At 44.1% G+C, this 6,570-nt stretch overlaps 1 long non-coding RNA gene across 1 annotated transcript; it reads left to right on the top strand.

Annotated features, from left to right (window-relative positions):
- Positions 1-1,724: 1,724 nt before the first annotated feature.
- On the top strand, positions 1,725-5,575 carry LOC106699234. The gene is made up of 2 exons (XR_002832225.1): positions 1,725-2,285; positions 4,606-5,575. It is a non-coding gene; the product is annotated as an uncharacterized LOC106699234 (long non-coding RNA).
- The last annotated feature ends 995 nt before the right edge of the window (positions 5,576-6,570 follow it).

The raw sequence follows: 6,570 nt of genomic DNA, 5'->3' as shown, positions 1-6,570 counted from the left end.
TCCTGTGTTGAGCGTCTTCCCCCTGGTGGTCAGTGCGTGTCATAGCGACCGGTCAACTGGTTGTTCTGTTGACCGGTCTAACAGTCGCTTAGGCTTTTATATATATAGATTGATTTCAGAGATGAAGGGAGAGGGAGAGAGACATAGAAACATCAATGATGAGAGAGAATCATTGATCAGTTGCCTCCTGCGTGTCCCACACTGGGGATCGAGCCTGCAACCTGGCTAGTGCCCTGACCAGGAATTGAACCATGACCTCCTGGTTCATAGGTCGATAATCAACCACTGAGCCACAATGGCTAGACTAAATTACCACTAAGTTTGTGGTAATTCGATTTGTTACACAGCAATAGAAAATTAATACAGAGACCTTAACAGTTTTCTCCATATTAATAGAGAAGGAAGAATGAAGCACTAAAGGAGTCTAAAATTCTAAAGTGATTTTGCCTTGCATGAAATGAAAACAAAGGCACAGCTCAATGGAGGACAAAGGCAAATTGTGTAGGTTTAACTGTACAAATTTAGACTGTTGAGCAAAGCCCCATAGAAGGAATCAGAGAGTGCTCCACGGTGGTGTTCTGTTTGTTTTTCTCTTAAGAGAAAGTTTAGTTAGTCACAGCGGTAGAAGAAGTAAGTGGTAGAAGAAATGGGCTCAGGAAACAAGTTACTGAGGCAAAAGAAGGGGCCCTTGGAGCTTAGGAGAGAAAAAGGTGAAGGTGTGATGCACCTGGAGAGAAGAAGGGGGGAGGGGAAAGACGCAGGCATGTCCCTGGAGTTAGAGCACCTCCACGGGGTTTTAGAACTAGGGGGTATGTTTCATTTCCTAGAGAACTGGATCACAAATACATCTCAGTTCATCCTGTAAGCATGCCACATTTGGAGTCTGACATGGCTTCAAACCCCAGCTCTGCCATTTACTAGCACCATGACTTTAGGCAAGTAATCTCTCTGAGCCTCGGTTTTATCAACTGTGTAATAGGCATGATGAGTTTGGTTGAGGTTTCAATGAGATGCTACCTGTAGCACTCAGCATAATCCCTGACACAAGCTCTCTAGAGATAATTTTCACATATATGCATAGAAGAGGGACAAAAATCAATGCATAGAATATTTATAGCCTCTTTCTGCCCCCTTAGCTACTCTAATATTCTGATATTAGCTTTCATCCCTACCTTCCCTTTTTTCCCTACCTACTAGTGTATTCATTAGGTACATAGAGTAATGAGTTGGGAAGACAGCTGCTGAAGTGGCATAGGAGATTCAAGTAAGAAAGGGTTGAGATAAGAAAAGAGGAAGAATAGAGGGGCAGGGAAAGGCTGAATGGTGAAGAAAGGGAAGGAGAAGCCCTGGCTGGTTTGGCTCAGTGAGTAGACCATTGGCCTGAGGACTGAAGGGTCCTGAGTTTAATTCCAGTCAAGGGCACATGCTTGGGTTGTGGGCTCAATCCCCAGTGGGGGGGCGTATAGGAGGCAGCCGATCAATGATTCTCTCTGATCATCATTGATGTTTCTATCTCTCTCACCCTCTCCTTTCCTCTCTGAAATCAATAAAAATATATTTTAAAAAAAGAATCAACCAATGAATGCATAAAGAAGTGGAACAACAAATCAATGTTTCCCTCTCTCCCTTCCTCTCTCTCTAAAAAAAAAAAAAGAAAAAAATTACTGTAGGTAATGAATTATATCCTCATTAAAGTTCTTTGAAAAATGTAGATAAGGATATGATTTATTTTAATTAAAGTTTTCTTGCTGAACTGTTTCTTTTAATGCTACACAGCTCCAAAGCTTGGCTTCCTGGGTCCTGGGATCTACTCAGGTTCCATTACCAGCACCCTGAAACTGTGGAGACACAAGAAGGACCACTTCCTTTGGGGAATGTTCTGGAAGCCTCACGTATGCTGGAAGCCAGTTAACCCTCAGGACAATGTCAGGGAAATTGACTGAAGCTCCTTCCAGAGGTGACTTCCTGGTTCCCAAGCTGGCCTGGAAACCCTTACAAGAGCTGCCACTCCAATGGCTCTCTTAGCTGACACATGCCTGATCTCTCATTGAATCCAATTATGGGAAAACGATAAAAAGAGCCCGTTTGGCTCCCAGGGACCTGGGAATTAGAACATCTGTGACCGCCTTACAATCCCTTGTCCACACGCCCAGACAGTTTGAGCATTTTTCAAGTCCACATTAGTGCCAACCACTTCTTACTCTTTTCCTGGGGAGTAATGAGCGAGCAGGCTGTGCAAACAGGACATAGCTGGCTGAGACGGCCATCCTTAGAAAAGTCTGCTGGTAAGTAGGCCCTTGGCTGGTGTCTGCGAACTTCAATTTCGGGAGTGCTCCCACCATTCCCAAAATTTATAAGCGTGACTGCCCATGCCTAAACTTTTTGTACAAACAATGGGGTTCATGCTGACCATGTTTCCTTCTGAGAGCCTGGAATTTTGATGTGTGTTAGGCAGACGATGCCTACGTGACTGGCCCCCAATAAAAAAAACCTGAGTCTCTAATGAGCACTGGGTCTTTAATGAGCTTCCCTGGTCAACAATATTTTACTTGTGTTGTCACAACTTGTTGCTGGAGGAAGTAAGTGCATCCTGTGTGATGCCACTAGGAGAGAACTTCTGGAAGCGTGGGTCTACTTTTCTCTGAACACCACCCCATGTGCCTTTTCCCTTTGCTGATTTCACTTTGTATTCTCTGGCAATAATAAATCATAGCCATGAGGACAGCTATATGCTGAATCGTGCGAGTCCCTCAACAAGTCATTGAATCTGGGGCTGGTTTTGGGGACCTCCTACACAAGGCTATCTCTGTCTATAAAAATAGCATAAAGGCTTTTTTCTTCATTCAGATCTTCATTGGGAGAGGTACAGAGGACAGGAAAATAGTTCCATTTGATCACTGAGAAAACAAGCACAGAGAAGAAAGGCAACATAGTGAGGTTTCATAGCTAAGATGGCAGAGCTGGGACTAGAATTCGGGTTTGTCTGTTTCCACATCCTTCCGTTAGTGACAGTTCAGCAATCTTATTGCTAAAGGTTGGGAATACCTCCCTTCCTTCTCTCTACCCCTTTTCCTTCCCCTTAACTCTGGGGAACCTGTCTGGCAGGTCTGACAGCACCTAGTGGTGAAATGGGAAGAAGGGTGGCATCAATTCCACTCACCCTCCCTCCTACCCGTGGATAACCTCTCTACCCTTGGCTCTGTGTCCCACTCCATCCAAGCTTGGCCACTGCCTTCCTTAGCCTTCCCTTCCTGCACCCACCAACTTCTAACAACTTTGTTTTAGAATCTATTGACCACTGTCTTTATCCTCATTTATTTTCTGAGTGCCTCCTATGTGCCAGAGACAAGGGTGGCACCTACAGGCCTTGGCCACAGGGAGCTGCTCCCTAACACATTCATTGAGGAAATACTTAGCGTCAGGGACTGCTGACGACACAGCATGAACAGCCCCACCGGGGGCAGGGAGAGGCAGTTCACCTAGCACACTTTCATCCTGCTCCACCTCGTTCTCTCTTTCCTCCAGTATGGATCTCTAGGTCTGAAATCCCAGAAGCAAGATCTCTTGTCATGCCTTCCCTCCCCCTTTCTGTGTTCCCACCTGATTGTCAGGCAGTCACAGGCAAGAACTCTGCTATGGTTATATCTGTATCCATCTCCCCACCCTTGAGCCCATATCACAGCCTGTTGTGCAAATGCTTCACTCTGAGCAAGAGAGATCGAGTTTTACTGATTCTACAGTCTTGCTAAGTTAATGGGAAATGATTCTCCCAGCCAAAATGATACCACATATTTTGGGCTAAATGTCTGTAAGATTCAGCAAATTACCTTGGTGAACGGGGAAATATCAGAGATTTGGGGTACATAAATTTAACATATTTTCTCTTTAAAAAAGTGTTTTTAATGATTTTTAGAGAGGGAGGAAGGAAGAGGGATAGAGAGATAGAAACATGGGTAAGAGAGAACCCCCCCCAAAAAAATAAAGAGAGGACCATCAATCGGCTGTCTCCTGCACACACTCCCCCCGCCCCCAATCAATCGAATCTGAGGTAATGGAACCGATGACCTCTTGGTTCATTGGGTCAATGCTCAACCACTGAGCCACACCAGCCCAACCATATTTTCTCATTTCTTTCTGTTTACCATGTTTCATCAAATCCAGAAATGCCATCAATGATTGAACATGTCATTTTGTGTACCATTAAGAAAAAAAGAACACTCCCAATTGTAATTGTAGGATGCATCCCAGTTTCAGAGATTTTAAAATTTGAACTATTGGAAGCAATCCATACAGTATTTTTTAAAATTATGAAATAAAGCTGATGGGAAGCACGCGGCCTGGAGGACTAGCTGCTGGTGACCAGGAGACCGCGGGAGCGGGTAGTCCTCCAGGCCTCGTGTCCGCGCCATTCCCTTGAACCACAGTGGGCAGGAGTAGGTGACTTGATGGGTGGGAGCCCTGCTGCTCTCCTCCAGCTGTGCCAGGAGGAAGTCACAGCCCTGCCCAGGGAGTGGCTGCCCTTGGAGGTGAAGGGAGGAAGCTCCCACGAGGAGCTGCGTGTGTATTTGTAAGCGTAGTCCTCCCCTGAAAACAGCTCTCCCTCAGGTCCAGGAATGGCTTCCCTGACTAGCAGCCTCAGTACATGGGACGCTTCCCAGCGTGGGACCACCAGCGAAGACGAGGCCATGGACAAAACCATCCGCAACCTGAGGAAGTCTGGTCTCCGACTAACCGGGTCCTGCCTGGGAGGGGTGCTGTTACAATCTCCCCTCTCCCACCTCATCTTCCTTCTCAGCCTTGGTTCCTGATGGGAACAGAATGGAGGGCCTCAGAATATACTTTATAACGCCTCTGCCCCAGAAAAAGAAATTATGAAATAAAAATAAAAGGAGGAGAAAGAACTGCTGAAGTCTTACCCACCTAGAGAAAACCATTTTATTAGCATCTGTAGAATGTTATTATCTTCAATATTTTCAATGACATTTTTTACAGTTATGGACCTTACATATAGTACATTTATTATGCATAATGTATTAAATATATACACTTATACATGTTTGTAGATATAGACATTTATATTATACATTTCTCAATATATAGGCATTTTATTTATATAGTTCATAATGTTTGGGGTACTATATAGATGTTGATGCTAACAAAGCTGACCCCGTCTTTGTGTGTCCTCTAATTTCCCCCTAGTTTCCATGCTGAGTCTCAGCCAGCACCAAAGCCTCATAGTTAATGATTAGCTGTATCCTGTAACCAAGATTCCTGTCAGTAAACGGCCAGAATGGCATAGCAACCGAGATAAATATCAAACAAGGTACTGGCATCGATTGTAAGCAATTATCCATCATAAGACCACCAGGAGGTATGGTTCCTGACTCAAGCTACATTCTTTGTCCCTTCGCCTTGTCAATCATTAGTAGTTCAGCTGTACTAGAAAACATCTACTGTAACAACTGTAGAGCAGGGGAGAGTAATCTGTGTAGACTACTGAGTCGTCTTTTCTATCCCGACTCAATCTTCCCTGTAAGTAAATTACCTTACAATAAATTCTGTTATATTCAATGAATTTGCCTGCTTTGTTTTTTGGTCTTAAGATACCTTTACAGTATGGTGGTCACTGTACCTTCACTCCACCTTTACACAGGTGCACAGCCCCAAACCTTCCTTCACATTGTCCCCCCACACCCTTCCTCTGAGTTAACCATTGTCAGCAGCTGGTTGTGCATGTCTCCAATCATGTATATATATACATACATATCAGAGGGAAGGCGTGGGAGGGCCAGTGGGTGGGAAGAGATCAACCAAAGAACTTGTATGCATATATGCATAACCCATGGACACAGAAAATAGGGTGGGGAAAGCGTGGGGCAGGGATGGGCATGGGCTAGAAAAGGTCACTGGGGGAAAAAGGGAACATATGTAATACTTTCAACAATGAAGATTTTTTAAAAAATAAAATAAAAAATTAAATACATATTGGTTTGGAGTTTTACATACATATGGGATCATAGTGAGTTAGTACAAATGTGTCTGCCTCACTCTCTCAATGACTGTAATATGGAATATGCCATCAAATTTTTCTTTATTAATAGAGATTTAGGTGATTTTCACTTTCGCTATTACTGGCAGCTCTGCATGAAGATCCTTGCACCTGCGTATTTGTGTGCATGTGTAAGTGTTTCACCAAAAGCAGGTATTTGAGGTGCAGGCCGATGCAGGCTGGTATATTGTTGAGATTGTTAAAGCAAACCCACGATAGGATCTATTTATCTGTAGAACCTCGCTGAAAATTACGAAGGCCAACAAAACCTGAGTGCAAGTGTCTTCTTGGCTTCCAAACTGATTCTGAATCTGTGTCTCACTCCTCAGCCCCCATTACATGCATGTTTTCTGTGAGAACAAGAAATATCAACAACTACTTACTACAGTAGTAAGCACAGAGAATCCAAAGGTGCATAGTTCAGGATGCTGCCCTCCAGGAGTTTAGTCCAATGGGAGAAACAGAAGAGCTATATACACACCTACATATACTCCATTCCTAGCTCTGCAGCCAAATGCTAT

The sequence above is a fragment of the Myotis lucifugus genome, unplaced genomic scaffold (genome assembly GCF_000147115.1).
Source record: "Myotis lucifugus unplaced genomic scaffold, Myoluc2.0 scaffold_345, whole genome shotgun sequence".
NCBI lineage: Eukaryota > Metazoa > Chordata > Mammalia > Chiroptera > Vespertilionidae > Myotis > Myotis lucifugus.
Note: the sequence above shows the minus strand (reverse complement) of the source record. Positions and strands in the feature narration are given on the sequence as shown.